Source organism: Python bivittatus, unplaced genomic scaffold (genome assembly GCF_059951505.1).
Source record: "Python bivittatus isolate LINGU-HERP-01145 unplaced genomic scaffold, Pbiv_v1 ctg000190_np1212, whole genome shotgun sequence".
Lineage (NCBI taxonomy): Eukaryota > Metazoa > Chordata > Lepidosauria > Squamata > Pythonidae > Python > Python bivittatus.
In genome coordinates this window covers 13309602-13330088 of record NW_028277042.1, presented here as the reverse complement: position 1 = coordinate 13330088, position 20487 = coordinate 13309602, and the positions used below count along the sequence as shown (strand labels likewise).

The 20487-nt window shown below is 35.6% G+C and overlaps 1 long non-coding RNA gene across 1 annotated transcript; it reads right to left on the bottom strand.

The window, feature by feature from the left end:
• Positions 1–10175: 10175 nt before the first annotated feature.
• Positions 10176–18042, bottom strand: LOC112542008 (uncharacterized). The gene is made up of 4 exons (XR_015795273.1): positions 17909–18042; positions 16363–16523; positions 15686–15816; positions 10176–14955 (listed from the first exon to the last, which is right to left on the bottom strand). It is a non-coding gene; the product is annotated as an uncharacterized LOC112542008 (long non-coding RNA).
• Positions 18043–20487: the final 2445 nt, after the last annotated feature.

Genomic DNA, 20487 nt, shown 5'->3' with positions numbered 1-20487 from the left:
GGTTTGAAGCATCTTGCTTGCTATACATGATTGTTCATTCTTTAAACATAAAAAAAAAAAAAAAATGTGGGTAACTTGACTGTCTCCAGTTTTATAAACCAAATGATATCTGGTTGTTTTTTGTTTGGGCAGGTTCACATCATATGCCTTCCAGGAAACATAAATAACATATCAAACTATAGGAAACCTTTTGATGGAAACAGTATTGATCCTCCCAGATTTCTTGAATGTCTTATCTATATAATATTCAAATACTATTAGAATATTTGAGGAAGAGATCTCTGCCAGTCCAACTCAGTTGATTTAATGCATTGTAAAAGTAGCTGTTTAAGGCTGGCACATAGTGAGAAAATTCTCATGATTAGATGCAGAATAGTAGAAGTTTTATTTATTACATGCTTCTAACTAAGCACAGTACAGTCAGAGGCCAGTGAAAATGCCACATAATGTGACAATTTCCTGCCTGCTTTTCTTTTCTTTTCTTTTCTTTTCTTTTCTTTTCTTTTCTTTTCTTTTCTTTTCTTTTCTTTTCTTTTCTTTTCTTTTCTTTTCATCACTAAAATGATTCGGAAATTTGGATATATTTCCACATTTTAGTTCTCCTGATATCAAATTGAATTTGATAGTCTTATGCATCACCCAGTACAGATTAAAATGATTGTTGAATACCTGCATTAATTCAATGTTACGTTTTAAAAATCAACATGAATTCTCAATGTAATTGTCATCTTCAAACAATCTGTATTTCAACAGTGGCTAGAATAAAGAACTGTTGTTTTCTAGTATGGTTGGCAAGGGAGAAACTCTCCTTTTTATAAGCAGACCTGAGACTTTCAGTTGAAGTAACTAAAATAATTAAATTATACCCATAGCTTACAGTCTTTTGCCCCCCCCGTCTTAACTGGCTAGTATCTGTTTCATTATATTTTTCATCCTTTAAGTCATAAGCCATAGTGTGGTAATAAACAACATTAAAATCTTTCAATTTCATAACTCTTAGGTGATGACTAAATTGTCAGTTACTTGTAATAGTAGTTGCTTTTTTTCCCCAGATAATGATGGATATTTCTAGCAATGCAGACTAGGCCATTTTGCAGCTAGTGACTTAGGGCATCTTCTAGAGCAAGGGTCCCCAAACTCTTCAGCTCACTGACCCCTTCCTGAAGTTTCAGATTGTACATTGACCTCCAGACATTTATTATATGAAACTAATTTAATAAATACTATTTTAACTAATAGTACTATGAATAATAATAATAATAACAATATCGACCCCTTGGATAGTCCCATCAACCCTTAGAGGTCAATATTGACCACTTTGGAGAATCCTGTTCTAGAGGCATCCAACTACGGTTGTTTTGCTATAACAATAATGAGGGCTTTGTATCATTTCATGGGTGATGCTGGAAGTTGCTAATGGAGAAATAAGCCTAGCTTCTCTAAGATGCAAGATTCTAATTCTCTGGAAAGTACAAAGACAAGGAATATGAGTCTGATGATGGTAGTTGGAGCCTTGCATCCTTTAGTGGTATCAACTCAGTCTCTGATTTTTGATCTGTTGGCAAGTGTATCTTGTTTGACCATGCTTCTGGATGTTACTGTGAATATTGTCTATAACTTAAATTAATAATGGATTTTCCTGGCTTAGAACTCAGTCTGCTGTTTAAAGCACCTTTTCAATTGTCTTGTGGGTAAGCTGGTTGTAATATGATAAAGTTATCCTTCTCTGAAAAAAAATGAAACCCTTTCCTGTCAGTCATGGGTCATTTTCAGGAACTCATAAGAAGTTGGTCCACCTATTATTCACTGATTAGGTTCATATTTCATAGCATTGCAGAATTGGAAGGCAGCCTAGAGGTCACATAGTCCAACTTTCTGCTCACTAGATTGTCTCTTGCAGATGACCATCCAGCCTCTGTTTGAAGACCTTTAGCAAAGGAGAAGTTACCATGTCATGTGGCAGAATGTTCCACTGGCTGACAGCTCATCTAAGTCAGGAACTTCCTAACTATACAACTTTAACTACCATCTTCTGCCTAATCCTGGAGTGTCACTGTCAGTTGCTACTCCAAAGGTGCTCAGCCTGAGACCTCTAAAAGATGATGTCAAACTGTAAATGTTAATATGACGACGAGTGAGATTATTAAATATATGATTGGAGAGTAATCATATTAACCACATTTAATTTTAATTAATTTCAAATGTAAGTGACATTAAGTAGCATTTAGCTTTTGTCTTAGCCTGCCCATTACTTTTAGTGGGTAGCTCAAAACATTCAATTCCAAAACTAACTATATACTGTACTTTTTCATCTTGAAAAAGATTGTGCCTGCATTCTAGAAGGGTGGCTTGCCACCGATGTGTATCAGTGGGTTACTGGCATGGGCTTCTATTCTTGTAGAAGCTCCCAGCATTTTATCAAGTGCAAACATGGAATTAAGTTACACTAAACCTTTCGCAAGGCTTCTGAGGAAGAAGACATAAATAAGAAGTGAGCCCCCATTTTTATAAATATAAAACCCAGTTGTTAAAATCAAAATGTTTCCCATCTCTTGTAAGACACACAAAAGATTGAATCTAGTTACCACCTTGTTTGCCTTCCATGTGTCTCCATGTAAAATATATTGTGCCCTGCTTAATGCAATGCAACCTGCAATTTTGTCTTTAACAGGAAAAACATTGTCAAACCAAATGCCCAGAATAAAACATAATCTCAGTGTAAAAGTGATTAAAATGAAAAGAAAAAGGCATTGTGGTTCTTTTCCCCAGAAAAGTACATCCACAGGTTTCTTGCCCTTGCTCTATGATTATATAATAGATTTTAAGTCTCTGATATCTGCAAATCTACATCAAAATATATTCTATAGCTGTAGGAAACAGCTCTGAATTGTTAACCTTCTCCCCAGGTACTGGAGGCTACACACTGCGAGATTAGATGTATATTTTCTTGGAGATATGCCACCCATAGAGGAGTCCATATTTACATCTTTTGTTGATATTTTTTATAGATTAAGAGTCTCTTTACTTTGGTGATAATTCTTCTAAGTACTGTAATTTGCTGCCTCTAATATTTGTCTTGAGTCATAGTTTGCAAAATATATTTGAAACCACTTTATAAAGTCGCATAATTGCTTCTTTGTAAAGCAGCTCTAATGAGTAGTTTCTTTATCCAGCCTTTATCCTGTTAACCTTAGAGGTGAGTGATTGCTTGCTGGAGTAGTTGGGGAATGTCTTAGTGCTATTGAGCTATTTAATTTCAGGACTAATTTCATAGTCCTGGGCACGAGCGAGCCAGCAGTTAATTTAAGGCTCTCCAGTTAGGACACTGCAGAAATAAAACGGAAAGAAACGCATGTGTGCAAAATGCGAGACGTTGTGACTCGGTTAATATTTACATGCATGAATAATAACGTAGTATGGCAATTCACAAAATACTCTGACTATGGGAGGTAATTTGATGTCATGCAAAAATGGCATTGCTTGTTCCTCATTTTTTTCTTTCTTTCTGTTCTGTACGAGCTCATTCACTATTGGTGCCCACTGTTCCTGTTCTTTCAAGATACCTTTAATGGAAATGGTGTCCTTTCCAGAGCTTCCAGTTTATGCACGACCTAGGATTTTCAATCTCCTTCTTGTATTTTTCTTTTCTTCCTAGTTTTTCTGCCTTTAAAAAAAAACAAAAACAAAACTTCTCTGTGTTATGGTCCTTCAAGTCAATCCTGACTCCTGGCGACTACATGGTTAGATAGTTTTCTTGGTCATATTTTCAGAAATGGTTTACCTTTGCCTTCTTCCTAGAATTCAGAGAGAGGGACTAGCTCAGAGTTACCTAGCTGCCTTCATACCCAAGGGAGCACTAGAACTGATTTTCTCACTCCTAGTCCAGTACATTTAATCACTACACCCAACTAAATTACTTATTTATTTATTATTTTGATTTCCATAGCTGACTACCTGTACATGACTCTGGACAGCTTACAAGGTTTAAAACAGCAACTTACAGTTAAAACAGGGATACAAATGGCCATACCGGAAAATAAATGACCACAATTTACAAAAATAACTGCACCTCAGTGGTGGGCACACATACATCCTGGCAATGCTTGTGAACTAGATCTTCAAGGCTCTCATGAAAGCAGTCAGAGTTGGAGCTGTGTATAGCTACCATTCTTCATTTCCCACAAAGTTTGGATTATTTCCATTGAGGTTTCAGAAATATGAGTCTGAGGTCTTTCAACTGACTCTACAAAACTGGTTCAGTAATTATTTTGATATTGGCCTGACTAAAATATATCACTTCAAAGAGCACATTGTTAGTTTCTTGGATCTCAGGGATGAGATGGTTCATACTGGTGATCTTTTGGATCAACATGCAGTGTTATGTTGTAAGATTTTAATGAAAGTGAAGGGTGCTTATATGAGTATGCTGCTTGGTCAGATCCTGGAACATGGAAATCATATGCATATTACTTGACTAAGGTGAATTTGTATGGTGTCACCTTTTTGCCCATTGATTGACATACCCAGCTACTATAAGGCAAGACCATTTTGATTACAGATGGGGAACTGTGAGCTGCCAGATACTTCTGAAATACAACTTCCAGCAATCCAGTGCCATGTTGATTTAAGCTGCAGTGGTTGCCATTCAGCAATATCTGGAGGGCACAAGTTCCCTACTTCTTATACTTCTGTACTGCTTCCTCACATTCAAGGTCCTATGGTTCTGCAGTGTGGAAGGCAGGAGAGCGGAATCCCTCTCTAGTGTTTCAGAAAACTTGTAACCCATCTTCTCAAGCATCCCTATCTTTTTTTTATAAATTTTATTGCTTTTTAATTAATAACAAAAAAAGAAAGAAAAACAAAACACAAAAATAATAATACACTATCAAGAAGAAGAAAATACCACCATTAAAAAGTGGTATTACAAAAAAGTGACAAAAATACAACAAAAGAAAATACTTAGCATAGTATACCATTAAAGTATACAGTAAATAGTTACAAATATATATACATATAAAATGCAGATATTATTCAGATGCATATATATTTCCAAAACATTTATGTGATAATCATTTTTTTTAACCTACTGTATTTTGTATAAATGAGTCCCACATTTCATTATACTTGTCCCTACTAAGTCTACGTCTATAGGCAATCTGCTTGTAAGTGGCAATTGCAATCAGGTCTTCAATCCATTGAGTGAATGAGGCCATATATTTATCTCTCCAATGCTGCAATATCAGTCTTTTGGCTATAGTAAGGGCACAGAGGATCCATTTAGGTTGTCCAGTTGTCAAATTCCATGTTCTAGGTATATAGTTCAAAAGAATATTATCCTCTGGAAATTTTAGCTTTTGTTGCACAATCATGTTTATATAGTCCACTGCTTTCTCCCAAAACTTAGTAAGTATAGGACATTGTAAAAACATGTGCTTTAAAGAGGTATTGTCCTTATTACATCTCCAACAAAGTGCTGTTTTTGACAATCCTTTTCTATACAAACATAATGAAGTCCAGTAAATTCTAAATATTATTTTTTGTTGTATAAGTTGTAGTTTAAGGTCCATTGACACTCTTACTGTAGAAGTTAAGACATTCTCACATTGTCTAGGCAATATAGAAATTTCTCATTCTTTATTCCACTCATTTCTTAGCATCTACATATCAAATTGATTTATTCATAACAAATAGCTATAAAAGCTAATAGTAGGTTTTTTAGTTCTAAAGGATTTAACAAGTTGTTCTAGTATCTTAGGTATCTCAGAAGCTGAAAATGCCACTGGTCCAAAAATGTTGTTAACAAATGTTCTAGTTGTAGATATTGCCATTGGGATACATCTGATAGTAATATTTATCTCTTAACACATCATATGTTAAAAATTCATCTTCATCATCTATCAGTTGGTCCAGAGTCAATATCCCTGCTTTCATCCAACTTTTCCGTATCACCATCTTTTTCCCAATTTTTAATGTTGGGTTTCCCCAGAGTCAATTTAGCATGGGAAAAAGGACCAAAGCATTTTTGTTAGACATTATATTCCATAGCTTTCTAACTAACGTAATTGTTTCCAAAGAATTCTGTTGTATTTAGGTCCTAATACTGTCCATCCAACCAAAGGTGCTATATATGTGTATTCCAATATTGCCCAAGATGGAAAATTAACACTGATTGTTGGCTTCCAGTATTTAATACTTGATAATAGGTAAGCTTGATGATATAGCTCCAGATTTGGAAAACTGAATCCTCCCTCATTTAATTGGTAGTTGCATTTTTTGTAAAGATATTCTCAGAATTGAAGAACCTCATAACATTTTTCTAAACAAAGAATTTATTTTCTGAAAACATTTTACAGATATTTGAACAGGAATTCCTCTCCCCAAGCATCCTTATCTTTAGCTATTATGAAATATAAAAAATAAATGGATTTGCTTTTTCTGTAGTTTAATTGAGAATAAGCTTTTGAATACAGCCTGAAATCCAGTTTTTCCCTTGTTTAAAATAGTGCCCATGTTCTTTCATTAAGATTTGACTTGGATTTTTATGTTAAGGGGTAATACTTTATAGGAATTATATTACTCTTGATAAAGATGCTGTGATTTCTGCTACTGCTGAAGCCAATTGGAATTGCTGTTCCAATTAAGTAATTTGAAGAATTTTATTTATTATTGCTATTATTATACTGTAATGTATGCTCCTTATTTCTGTAGAACCAATTTGGCATATAAGAAATTAAATAAAAATAACTTGGGAAAAATATAGTAATATAAAGCAATAGGAACTATAAATGATCTAATTTAAAATTCTTATTTTTTTTTATTGAACTATTTTTCTGCCATGCAGTGCCCCACCCAGTAATCAGTATATTTATATAAGATATTGAGTATTTTAAAAAAAAGAATGTATGTGCCCTCAGGTTGGTGTCATTTAAATATACAGAGAATTAGCAGGTTGGTTAATTAAAAGACAGTGTTTAAAATAAAATAGCAAGTGATCGTAACAGAGAATTGGAAAACTTACAAATGTTCATAAAAGAAAAATGTCATAATCCTCTGAAAAGCAAGAGGGAGAGGCTAAACAAGGAGCCATGTTGGAGGTGACCCAATCTTTCAATTACCTACTGGCTATTAGAGACTGTAGTATTTAAATAATTCCCAAGTAGTTAGCAATACTTTCCACTTCTCCATTACTGAAAAATAGTTTAGAGAAACCTATATTAATCCATATTGTTTACAATAATTTCCCAATTTGTCTAGCTTGTTGTTCCTCCAACCTTTTCTATGTGCCTTAAGAGTTCAACTTGGTCTTCTAACTTTCAAGCTCTGTGTATGTATTTTTAACTCTGCATGACTCTGAGAGCCAGGATGAGAAATGTATTAGCAAAACTGATTTCTCTTGTTACTTGTTCAAAAGGCTGCACTCTATGGCACAAATGATTCATAAGTGTCCATTGTTCAGAATTCAGGATGAAAAAGTTCAGAATCAAAGCTATACTATAATATATGCTCATTGTACTATGTCTTTCAGAGAGACTGTTCTCTATCTCTTTATATATATATATATATATATATATATATATAGAGAGAGAGAGAGAGAGAGAGAGAGAGAGAGAGAGAGAGAGAGACATTGAGGAGCAAAAAGGAGAATGCAAATTATATTCCAAATGGTTTAAGCTGAATCATTAGCTAATTTCCTAGCTTTTTAAATGTAACTCATGCTACATTCTGGAGAAACTGATGAATTGCCTGTGTTTAAGTACAAGAAAGCATGTTTTGCTCAAGACAGCAAAATGGCATGCCAGACCTTTAGGACTTTGCACTTTCTATCAACCAATGTTTCTTGGAAAGTTCGTTCAGAAGCAAGTGATCAGGTTCCATAAGGATCTCTATTGGGATCTGCACTATTGAACATTCATCAATGATCTAGAGTCAGTCGAGAGTAGAAAACCAGATCTGAGCTTAATAACAAATTCTTCAGAATGGCCAACCCCCCAAGCAGCCTGTTCACATATTTTAAGTCCAGTACAACATCTCCAGTTGGACTGGAAAAACTACCTAAGTGAAGCCTCAGGGATCTGTTGCCAGTTGTCCAGAAGATATTCAATGTGTTGGCTGTATTCATGTGTTGCTGGATATTACCCAGATGCCTTGGCTCCATTTTGTCCTGGAAGGTAGCAAACAACATAAGAATAAAAATCAAAGAATCTTAGGAATGAGTAGGAATGATAATCAGACAGGTATGCATGAACTGTGTGAGTGTCATTATTTTGCATGTCTTCTTCAGTGAGTAAATTAAGGAGAATCATGGTAATTACACTGGAAAGAAATTTCCCAGAGAATAGCATTATCTCTCAGCGAACATCTGATGAATACCACCAATCCTGCTGACGAAATCTTTGAATTGGCTGGTCCATTGTCATGACGAGAAAGCAAACCTAATTCTGAAATGTTACTCTGAAACCTAACTCTGAAATGCTACTCTGAAATGTAACATGCTGGCTGGGGAATTCTGGGAATTGAAGTCCATACATCTTAAAGCTGCCAAGGTTGCAAAATACTGTTCTAGCAAATCAAAAAGTTCTGAATAGTATTTGAGAATCACTATGGTCTACAAAAACCTCTTTTGTCACTAGTTTTGTTAAATACATCTAAAGATAATTAATCATTCTTGTACCTTCCATTGGCTTTTTTCTTGATCTCTTTGTAAGAAATCCTATAATTGCTGAGTCCATGACTCTAAATATTATTTTTCTTGCTGCTTTATTACCTTCTCCTTGCCTTACCTAGAATTTTTGCCCATTGATTTTGTGGAAGGCCAAAGTTCTGACTTATTTTATTTAACTCATTTGTTTCCTTCCTAACCTGTATTCTGGAAGCCATCTTGGGAGGCTTTGGTTGTATCTTATTAACCACCTTTTGAGAAATAAATAGATACCATATACCTTAGGAAAGCTTTATTTCCTTGAACCTCCTCCTGAGTTTCATGCTCATTAGGGTTTTAGAATATGAAATCTATGCTTTATACTGAATTATTTACCCCATTTTATATGTTCTGGCTTTGAGATCAATGATTGTTGTGGTGATATAAGAAATCTAGAGCTCCTGACAAATTGCTTCTTAAGATCCTGGCAAAATTTCCATTTATTTTTAATCAAATTGTCATGTCTTTGGGATGCCAAAGAGCAGCTTAGCCTCAATTTGGCAGTTGCAGCATAAACTCCTCATTTGTAAGCACCCCTGGTCATCTGATCTCCAAAGAGATATTATAGGACTGTAAAAAGTTGTAGAAAAAAGCAAGCAAATTTATTTGGACTTTCCCAAAGTGGCATGCCTAAAGTGTTTGTGATTTTTCAGATTAGCAGTATGTTTAGCATGCCTACTTAGAACAAAGACACATGAGTTTAGATATGCTCTCTCCCAAATGATGCACAAAGGACTGAGCTTGGCAATGATTCTTTGTAGACAAAATGGTGACATAGAAAGCTATAAAATACCCACAAAACACACCCACTCACCTATTCATACATACACAAAGTGTGCCTATTCTGACTTTTGATAGCAGAAAAAAATCAAGCGTGATTCCTGGACACATCCTTGTATGCTCATGGTGGCTGTCCATGTTTCAGGTCTTTTCTATTCCCAGCTAATTTGCTAATGCTGGAAACAGAACTTTGGGATTTTCCAGGTCCATTTCACAGACTTTTGCTTGGGCAACCTCATGTTATGAAAGCTAGCATATAAATTGGCCCAGTAGCTTTCATTGGTTTTTTGGAGGGGGAGGGGGGAGCTAATACTGAGTCATAAAACAATATCCTAAATTAGCAAATTCTGGATTTTGAGACTGTTTGGCTATTGTTGAAGAAACAACTGACCAGGAAATACTTTATTCCAATATTTATCACATTATGAACTTAGTCCAATAGATCTTCTCTATATACCTTATTTTTGCTTTAATTTTCACATTGCAAAATTCCAAAGCAATTTCACTTTTTCTTAAGCATCTTATATTATGTGGCTAAACGTATGGAATGGGCTCTCTGAAAACTTTCTTATTAACCAAATACAACCAACTAGTGCAATCATATTCCAAAATATCTCCTTAATCTTAAGTGTCACAAGCTAACGTTTGGCATAGTATTCATAATATTACCATTTACCTTTTTCCCCTCCTACAAGTTGCATGTGTACTAGAAAAAAGATGAGTGTAGCTCAGATTATATTATTTTATTTATTGATTGATTGATTGATTTACCAACCAGTGTTTATAACCCACCCCAAACATGAAGAGTTCTGGACAGCAAACAGCAAAATAATGAAGGAAAAGATTAATAATATAAGTAAATTCACAAGATTGTCCAACCCTACACTGTAGTTCTATTTTTGAATTTAATTTGGTCTAAAATTGGTTTAGTAGCTACCTGCCTTGGTGAGTAGCTCAGGAGATAATTGGAGCACTATTATTACCACATTTCTACCCTGCTGTGATCCATCCATCATTGTCCTGAATTTCTTTTCTTGGTCACCCCTGCTTTAAAGCCTTGCTGGAATTTGGTCTTCACTTTCACTGCTTTTCTTCAAATTCTTCCATGAATCTATACATTTGATCCATAATCTATACAGAATATGAATATTTTAGGAAAGTAGAGCCAAGACAGTATATCAGTTAAAATGTTGGATTAGTATTAGAGACTCAAGTACCACTTGATAGTTGACTGGGTGATTTCCATCTGATTGCTATCAGTCAGCCCAACCTATTTCACAGAGTTGTGGGCATAAAATGAGGAGAGATCATCATGTGCATTTCTTTGAGCTTCTAAGGAAAAGGCAGGATATAAATTTAATACTTACAAGGGCTGTGCGTGCTTGAAAAAGAAGAATGCAGAAGAATTGCGTTTAGTGTGTAGTATGCTGGGAAAAACAGTAATCATATAAACTTTGTCACAGATTTTCCAATCCATGAGTTGTTTTTATCTGCAACTGTAAGACAATATTACTAATGTGTAATTCATCTGTATACTGCACACCATCTTCTTAACAGATCTTCCCTGATTATAGCATCCCATCAATAAGTGAAGCTTTCATGCCTCTTTGCCTGATTTGGGGAATAATTTAGCAAAACAATCCAGATGGCTCAACCGTATTCTCCATTATGAAGTGCTGTGACACTCATATTAGTCAGTTCTGAGAATGGTGATAAGCCCATGGAAAATGGCCTGTGTCCAAGGTTGGCTTCCTGACTCGTGGATGTCTTTCCATAATGCTTTGTACTCTAAAAAATCAGGTAGATTCAGAATATGCACACTAGCTGCAAAATGTAACATGTTGCAAAACTTACATTGAAGAATTCACCATCCAAAGCTCATACATTAGATATTTTAGTAGAGAAAGAAAGAATTTATTCCATTTTGGAACATATCTATGCTTCCTCCATACATGTTATGCATCAAAAAGATATTATTAGGATAGAGTTCTTGGATAGTGCTTTTATGACTATATATTTTTGTGTATACAAGGAAATTATTTTCATATATGGGAATGGAGCATAAATGAACGTACATTTGCTTGCCACCTGCAGTTAGAAATCATATAGCCTAGCAAAAACTGGACTAAGATATTGGTCTGTTTAATCCTTAATAATTGAAGTATAGTTAGAATTCCTAAAGTGGAACTTGTACAATCAGCATCAAGCATCTGGTCCTGCCATTTTTGAGTCTGTTGGAAAATGTCAGACATGAACTTTCATCCCTGGTTCATATAAGATTCTATCTTTGGTTGCTGTCCAGATGGTCAGGTATTTTGAAAATCTATGTGCATTGACCAGAGGTTTCTGGGAAATGATATACATGTGACTAATGTTAATACATTTGTCATCATAGTCTTTCCCATCTAGAGTCTGTTCATGTGAAAGGATCTTTCATGCTTCTTTTTCTTAAAGAATCTGCATGAACGGTTCCTATGAGAAATATGTGTCTGTATGCCCACCTATGCACATACATGAAACAAGTGGATCTCCCAGTCATGGGGTGGGGGGAATGGGATCTGCACTACCTTGAGCACAGAATGCAGAACAAGTCAATTAAGCATAGAAACTTTTTTTTCTGAATGTTGCCTTTTTCAGAAAACTGCTGTGATCTGCTAATGCAGAGTTATAGATACTTTGCTACAGACTCTAATAATAAAAAGGTGCTGCTGGTAGATACTGTTGTATGCATTATTTGCAAAGGAGGAGGGCCAAATCTCAAAATCTAGTTGAGAAGAGAAGGATGGAAAGCAATAGTTGGTGTTCTGAAGTCTGTTGCAAAGCTATTGTAGCAGCATTTGAGAAAGGGATATTTCTTAGCCCCCAATCATGTAGACATGGACCAGAGAAAAGGTTCTGCCTGATTTGGCCACAGCTTATGAAAGTAGATTTGACCCTGAGATGAATGTCTGCTTTTCCTTTCAGGTTTTCATGTATGACTTCAAGAAACATGAAGCTGAAATGTTCTGCAACTAAGTGTAATTATTTGTGGTGATGTAATTATTACCCAATGCATATAAGGTCTCTTTCTTTGCTGTGGGTGGCATGAGGAAGCCAACTGCTGTACATGTGATGCAGGGAGAATTTAATGCCCATCATAACAAAGAAATCAATTGCCGGAAAGATTTCTTTGGAGATAGTGCTGGCTTTGGTTATAGATTTTTTTTTTTATTCGATAGGAGAGCATTTTTGTGATGACAGCTTATTGGCATATCTGCTTCAAGTCCAATAAAGCAGAAATCTGCAAAACTGCAACACTTAAAATAAGGCAATGTGCATGTACCGCCCAGCTCAACCCAATTTCAGCACAGCAAACAGAAAACAAAAGCTGTATATGCCTTCTTTAGCCTTTGTGCACATCTGCATTATTATAAATGCTAATATATTTCTGCAATGATAAATAATTAAACAATTATGGTCATGAATCAATAAGTTTAGCACATTTTTTCATCAGCAAATTGTACTGTATACACAAGAAAAATAAATTACCAAGTCTAATTTTTTTTTCTGGATAAAATTCCAGGCATTTTATATTTTATAATTAAAAAAAGTATTAGGATTCAATGTCAGATGCTTAGAACTTTTAATTCCCCTCCCCATTTTAATCAAACACCATTAAGTTGTCATGTTTTATGTTTTTGAATCTGATTAACATTTTGAGGTCTGACTTTTGTAATCATCTCCTTTGTTCTCTTCTGCTAGAGCCTTTCCCAATTCCTATCTTTTGTAAACACAATTATTGACCTCACTGTATGTTAAGAATAGAAAAATATTGAAAGATGGTTACAATATAGCTAGTATTTTATCTGTTTAACAAATAATTAGAAACAGGAGAGATAATAAATAATTCCAGAGAAGTCTACAGTTTTAGATATTAGTCCTATCAATAGTATTGGAAACCAAGGGATGGTTTTTCAGGGGAGGTTTAGTCAGGAGATGGAGATAATTTGTCTATTTAGCTTTAGAACCTAAGCTGGATCAAATCTGGTGCCTTCTTGGAGGGGTGACCTTGAGAGATTACTAGGGCTGGAGGCTAGGTAGAGAATTTGATTAGACGTTTTGGAAGAAGGCAGTGGCAAGCCACTCACATTCTGCTGCCCAGAACATGACATAGATGTTTCTGTGAAGTCTTCAGAAATCAAGCTCAAACTTGAGAATCTACCTCTGTGAGGATGCAAAGGTCGTCACATAGGTCATTGCCTTTCCTCCTTGCCAGAAAAAATCAGGAAGCAAGGAAGATGTACATATGAAACAGGCTGTACCTATGGAGTTCTGATAATGAAGCTCATCATCAGAAGCCACGTTTTCCTGAGCTTTGGGTCTTCACAAAAAATCATCTTTCCCGGACAACAGAGAAGGAAAACATGAGCATGCTTTACAAATGGCACTTGCATGGGTACTTCTTAAAGGATCATCATAACTGAAGAGAAGAGTCAGCAACTGTGTGATTAATCTGCAGATATTAGCCATCCAAGAGGAATCATGAAAGGTACGCTGCTGTCAGTGCACTTGGATGAGGTCAACATGTAGACACAGGAACATTTGAAATGGTAGACTTTTCCAATATCCTTTCTTTTGATTTGTTCTGCTTTTTTCCCCTGGTCCCAGTGTGCTTTTTGATGGTTGTTTTTTTTTTATGTCTTCGTGTCAGAACTTTTGTCACAATATCTTTGGTTCCACTGTGCAACTTTTAGCACCTTATTTTGTATAATGAACTGTGTTTTAGAGCTTTCGGATGTACCTTGCACTATTTTGCTTCTTGTGAAGATTTTCAAGTTGGACTACACAACTGTGGTTGGCTTGTAAGCAGTGGTGTGCACAGGGCACGGTCAAAAAAGTCAAGATGTCAGCCACAGTGGTGTGATGGAAGCTCTGCTTATATTTTATGTGGGTTGCACATGTGACCCACATAAAAAACAGGTAGAGCTTTGATTACACCCATCACGGCCACCATCTTTTTTGCCACACTTTGCAGCTGTAACTGTGGGTCAAGAAACACAACTATGTGTTTATTGACCCAAAGTTACACAACACAAATATCTACTATGTTAGAAAATGTGGCCATGTTACTTGCCTTTACATGAATCTTTTGAGGAAAGAATCATCAAGAATTCTTTTGTGTGTGTACCATTGTATACAATTTGTATTACAGACTATCATTTAGTAACCACAAATAAACAGAGGTACATCATTTCTCATTCACAGATACTAGTCCAAGCAGCTTACATTCAAAAATGATTGCTCTGTTTCTTTTGTAAAGATTGTTGGGACTTTTCATTGAATGTACTTTGAAGATAACCTTAAAAACAGATTTAACATGCAAAACTGGATTACATGATGCACAGCAGGTTTTAAAAATATTCAGAAATGTTGCTTTCATGCTTCAAATCCTTGGAAAGCCAAATACATTCAGTTTTGAAACTGCATCTTGCTTTTCACTGTTAAAAAAAAGTAAGGAAAGTGTTTAATAGCACATATGGCATAATTTTATTTGACATCTGTTTTGCAACAAACAATATTTAGTTCACTTATTTGCCGAATGAATACAGTGCATACTGCAAACAAAAGTCCAATGAAAATTTTTACATAGTTTGTAATATATCAATATTTATTGTAAAAGAGAGCTAAAACTTAAACATAAGGGTGTTATTGATTGCACCATGCAAAACATTGATTAATATATTCTCCCAATGCATTTGAAACAGTGCCTTATAGTTTTCAAAAACTAAGGTATCTTTCAAAAAGAGTAATTGATATTTTCCCATTGGTGACATTTAGGCATATGGCCCCTCAACTTAATTTGTGTCATTGTATAAGAGACAGATATCAATATATTTTAGCTCATAACAGCAAAAATGGTGCAACCCCCAGCTTAATTGTACAGAGTGATTGATTCTAGTAGAAAGCAAATCTGAAATGCATTTCTCTTTTGGCAGATCTAGCAGAACAAGACTGTGTTTTCAAAGCTCATATCCAAATAAATTGTATTTTAGAAAGGATTTATCTAGGACAGAAAGATTTGGTTTATACAAAATTATTTCAGCATGATAAGTTGAGGCTGAGGGAGTGAAGGTTTTTAAATTGGGATACAATCTTAAGATACAAATTCAAGTATATTCACTCTCCAGCTTGGTTCTCATCTGGAAAATGGGAATAATAGAAACTTACCTGTGTCAGCTTCCTGACTTATCTGAAGCTGTTTGCTCTTCTGGCACTTTTCTTCCTTGTGTTCTTTTGATCTTTACTGAGGTGAGACGAAGGGTCAACAAAGAATTGGTTGCCCTGTTTTGCTCTAAATTCTGAATGTGACAGATATTTGTAATTCAATTTTGTACAGTAATACAAAACCATCTTCTACAAAAGTCTTCTCTTTATTGTCTTTTATTGGTTTGTACTGTTGACATCCTGGAAGAAGGATGTCACCTTCCAGAATCTCCAAAACAATGGTCGTGTAAATACAACTGGCCATAGTAATACAGTGCTAATTTGTACTGGGAAATTGTACTGTCAACCATTGGTCCCTTCCCAACTTATGGGCAGGTGCTCCTGCCCACAGGTCATCTGACACAGCTTTAAGCATCTGTTGCTTTATAGTGCAAATATGAAATCTAACTTGCCTGGAATGTTCATTCTCACTATGAATATGATTTCTCAGTGTAAACACCAAGCATTAACATAACTAGTGTGCAGGAGACTAAAAATGGTATAACACTGAAATACACATATGTTCACTGAAAATAACGCTAAGCGCTGGCACTTTCTTTTGCCCATTTATTTTTCCTTTCTCTTTTACTCATGGTACGGTCAACCAATATTACCTGAAAATGCATCTAAAAACATTTTACCTCTTTTTTCTCCCCAGTAAAGGTAGTTCATTCTTTTCTAGAAGAAACTTGTGGACTCTAAAAGTCATTCTTCGAAAGAAGAAATGTGGCTGATCGGATTTTCTTTTCTTATGTGTATTTGCATGCAACATCTGTTTCTGCTCCAGTATTCATTATCTTTTCTAAAGATCAAGCAATAGATAGGTTACAAATAAAAACATGGCTAGAAGATTATTATGTATTATTTATTTTATTCTTATATTGTTTTGCCTTCCAAAGGAGAAACCATCTCTTTCTCTCTCTTTTTCATTGCAATATTTTTTTAAAGGTACGGAGTATTGGGTGTAGGATTGTTTTAGATATAAAATTAGTCTTTTTCTTTAGTCTTTTCTTTTTTTTAAGCATTAATATATCAACTTAGAGAACTGCTGGATTTTTTAAATGCTACAGAATTGGGGAAATATTTTACAGACCATAATTATTAGGAATTATTAGCAAATGACTGAATTGCAAATGTAAAAGATTCTGATGGTTGAAGTAAAACCGCATATTTAAGCTTTCTAAATGAACACTTTTTTTTTTTTAGTAATTTATACCATCTGTGTCAAAATTTGGAGCCTAAAACGCAAAAGGAGTGGAACAAATGTTGGTTTCATAAAACAGTCCTAGTTCATTGTTGAAATTGTCACACATTAACGTTGCAGGCCATCTGGGTAGACAAAAGACTCTAACCAGATTGCTAAGATGATTTTATTGGTCTGGTATTAATCAGTATGTGGCATAATATTTAAGCTAAAAGAAATGATGAGGTGAAATGAAGTGCCTGTAGCCACCCCCTTCCCAACACAGTGATAGTTACATAATAGCCTTATTATGCCATGGAGAATGGTCGGTTTTTTTAATTGATTTTTAAAGGCAAAGAACATGTAACTAATAAACCATATAATATTTTTAATTTGCATTTGGAAAATAAAATGGGAAACTTTAAGAAGCAACTGTTGTTGGCATTTTGGGAATCAGAGATTTCAGCGCTACAGCATGCTTCTATTAAATTATGGAACAGCCACAGTTATGTTGAAATTAGCTTTATTTTTTCCTTTGTAATGTAGTAAATTATAGAACACTTGGCCAGAAAGAATTCTATGAAGAATTGTCTTCTACATGCCACTACATATTCTGAAGTTATGCCTTCCCAGCATAATTTCAAAAATAAGAGGTGGCCTTCTAGAGCGCAGTGTTATGCCTTTGCTCCCTCCCTCTAAAGTTGGTATGGTAGGGAAAATAATCTGCAAAGATAATTCTTATAAGTTTCCAGAATAAATCTTTTAGCAAGTGAAACAGATTCTGGGGCTGTTTCTCATGAATTCACACTCTTGTTAAAGTTCTAGACCAGCGGAAGACTTCAGTTATGCCTACACCATACCTCAGGAGCACATACCGTATTTTTCCGACAATAAGATGCCCCCATGTACAAGACAACCCCCACTTTTCCAGCCCAAAATTAAAAAATCAATATTTTAAAGATAGTGCAGAACACATTTTTATTTAGTAATTAGTTAACATTGACCTGATACACTCGGTGGGAGGAGGTCCAAACCGTCTCTCTGCAGCTCTATTTCCAGGCTCTTTTGCTTAACTGATTACATTCAAGCACGAGTGAAACTGCAGATAGCTTGTCTGTGCAATCAGCCTTCCTCTAATTGGTTTGTTCAGCATCAGCTGATGTCAGTTACATCAGGCTCGTGATTGGAGGAAGTCTGTTTGGGAGACAAGCTATTTCACTCGTGATTGGAGGCTAGCAATAGGAGGAAGCCTCTCTGCAGAAACAAAGTTTGGCAGTTTTGCAACAGCTGACTTCCTTGAATAAGATGCCCTTCAGTTTTTAGGGTAAGGATTTTAGAAAAAAGTATCGTCTTATAGTCGGAAAAATACGGTACTTTCCCTCAAATATCGACAGACACATACATTACACATGTACTCCTTCCTCCCATTCCCTATTCAGACAACACATTTATATACATATTGTCTATCTCTCTGTGCGTACATACATAGACACAGAATGATCTTTATTGGAAGCCAATAAGAAGCAAGGGGACCATTTTCCTTATAGGGAGCTGGATTAAAATTTCTCTGTTTTTGTGGCATAGCCTTGCAAGAGAAACTCGTGAGGAAATTCATATACCTGAAGGTAGTTGATCTGTGTGAGTGAAAATCACAGAAAGGAACCTGCCAGAATGATAAATGCAGAAAGATAAGCAGTAGACAGATCATGGCATATGTTGAAAGGAAAGACAAGAAGTTGCTGTGGGACTCTGGAGTGGAAGAATGTTTGGAATACAGGTAGTCCCCGGCTTAAGAATGCGTTCCATTCCCAAGGTTTGTCCTTAAGTTGAATTTGTATGTAACCTGGAACAGTATTATGTTTAATACCTGTATAAATAGTGTTGTGTAATTAACTTGAACCACTGTGTATTTAACTTGAATTTTGCTACAGTATGCTCTGTCCTTAACTATGGGTTGTCTTTAAACCAGGCGTTCTTAACTCGGGGACTACCTGTATGTGGACAGCAATGAGGAACATGAATAAGTTTGAGAGCAGAATATTTGGTAAATTAAATGAAAGCAAAATAACAACAACAAGAACAAAACAACTCTCAAAACCCTAAAACAAAAGATCACTGTTGCTGGAGTTAGAGATGCCTATGGGATGGACAAGTGCTTTTACTTGAAGGAAAAGTGAGAATGTATAATATTTTTGTAATTTATAAAGGGAAAAATGGCTTGATTTGATTATTGCCTGAATATGGGTCTCCACAAGTGGCAGCACTGGTCCAAACCTATCTTGGCTTGGTTTCTAGGCAAGATGGGGCAGGTTGGTCCTTGTCTGGGAATTACAAGAGAATCCCAAGGCTGTAGGCTAGAAGCAGGTATGAAAGAGCATCCCAGAAATGACGATCAGCTTTTCTATAGTTGCGTAGATATGCTGTGAGGAGCATAGATAAATATGAGAAGCAAAGTAGGCAAAAAAAGACCACCAAGAAGGAGAACAACAACTGAGACACAAGGCTTTATGCCTAATTCACTGAATTAATCTGCAATATCCTTGACTATGAGTCTTGCAGAAAATATGTATAGTGCCTGTTGCATTCTTCATTACTTCTCTTCATCCACTGAAGCTGAAACACAGGGCTGATTTTCCACTTTGTTTGAGTCAGGACACTTTTTTATAGTTATACCAATATTTTAGCAAGTAAAGTAAAATATTAGGCAAAGCCCTAAGTGCCAAAGCCATACTTCTTAACTTTTCTCCTGTTCTTTTTCCTTTTTATGTGAATCTGTCAGGGGTGTTTTAAGCTGGGACTTGTTATAGAAATGGAGCAAGTTCATGTCCAGCTCCTGTTGGACTATGTCAAGTGGAACTCAGTGGAAGTCATCCAGCAGTCTGGTATGTATGTATGTATGTATGTATGTATGTATGTATGTATGTAAAGCAATTTATATGGCCATTCAACACACGGTGACTCCGGGCGACTACAATAATAAAAACATTTCCATTTCCTAAAGTATTTCCATTCCTAAAGTCAAAATGTACCTGCAATACCATGCCATTTTGTTTTTTAGTTGCCTTGTTAGGATTTTTCATACTGGCTGATAACACCATTCTGTATGCCGAAGAAGAGATTGTAGATTATTGCAAGATCAAAACTAATACCAACTCTGGATGCGATGCCAGAGTTGGCTTCAGTTCTGTGAGCTGCCGAGGAACGGCGATCCTCTAAAATAAGGAGATAAATGAGGAATAACTGATGTCCTCCACAACTATTGGAAATAGGTGTGATTGCTGATCAAGGTCAACATCACTCTGGTATCCTTTTGCATACCATATTGCATGTATTTACTGAAGGTGGGATAGACATTTTTTATTTTTGCTGATTTGCAGAATCACACTCCCAAAGAGTGTCATTGCGTGCTGCTAAAACAGCTTTATTATTTTTTAAGTCACCTTATTTATTATCATAGAAGCTTTCATGGTTCACAAGAAATTTCTGTATGGCTCAGACATCCTAGTCTATTGGGCCTGTTGTTGCTAGTTAGTAGCTAGTTAGTATCATACCACAGTGATACACATCCAGGTTCCAAACCTAT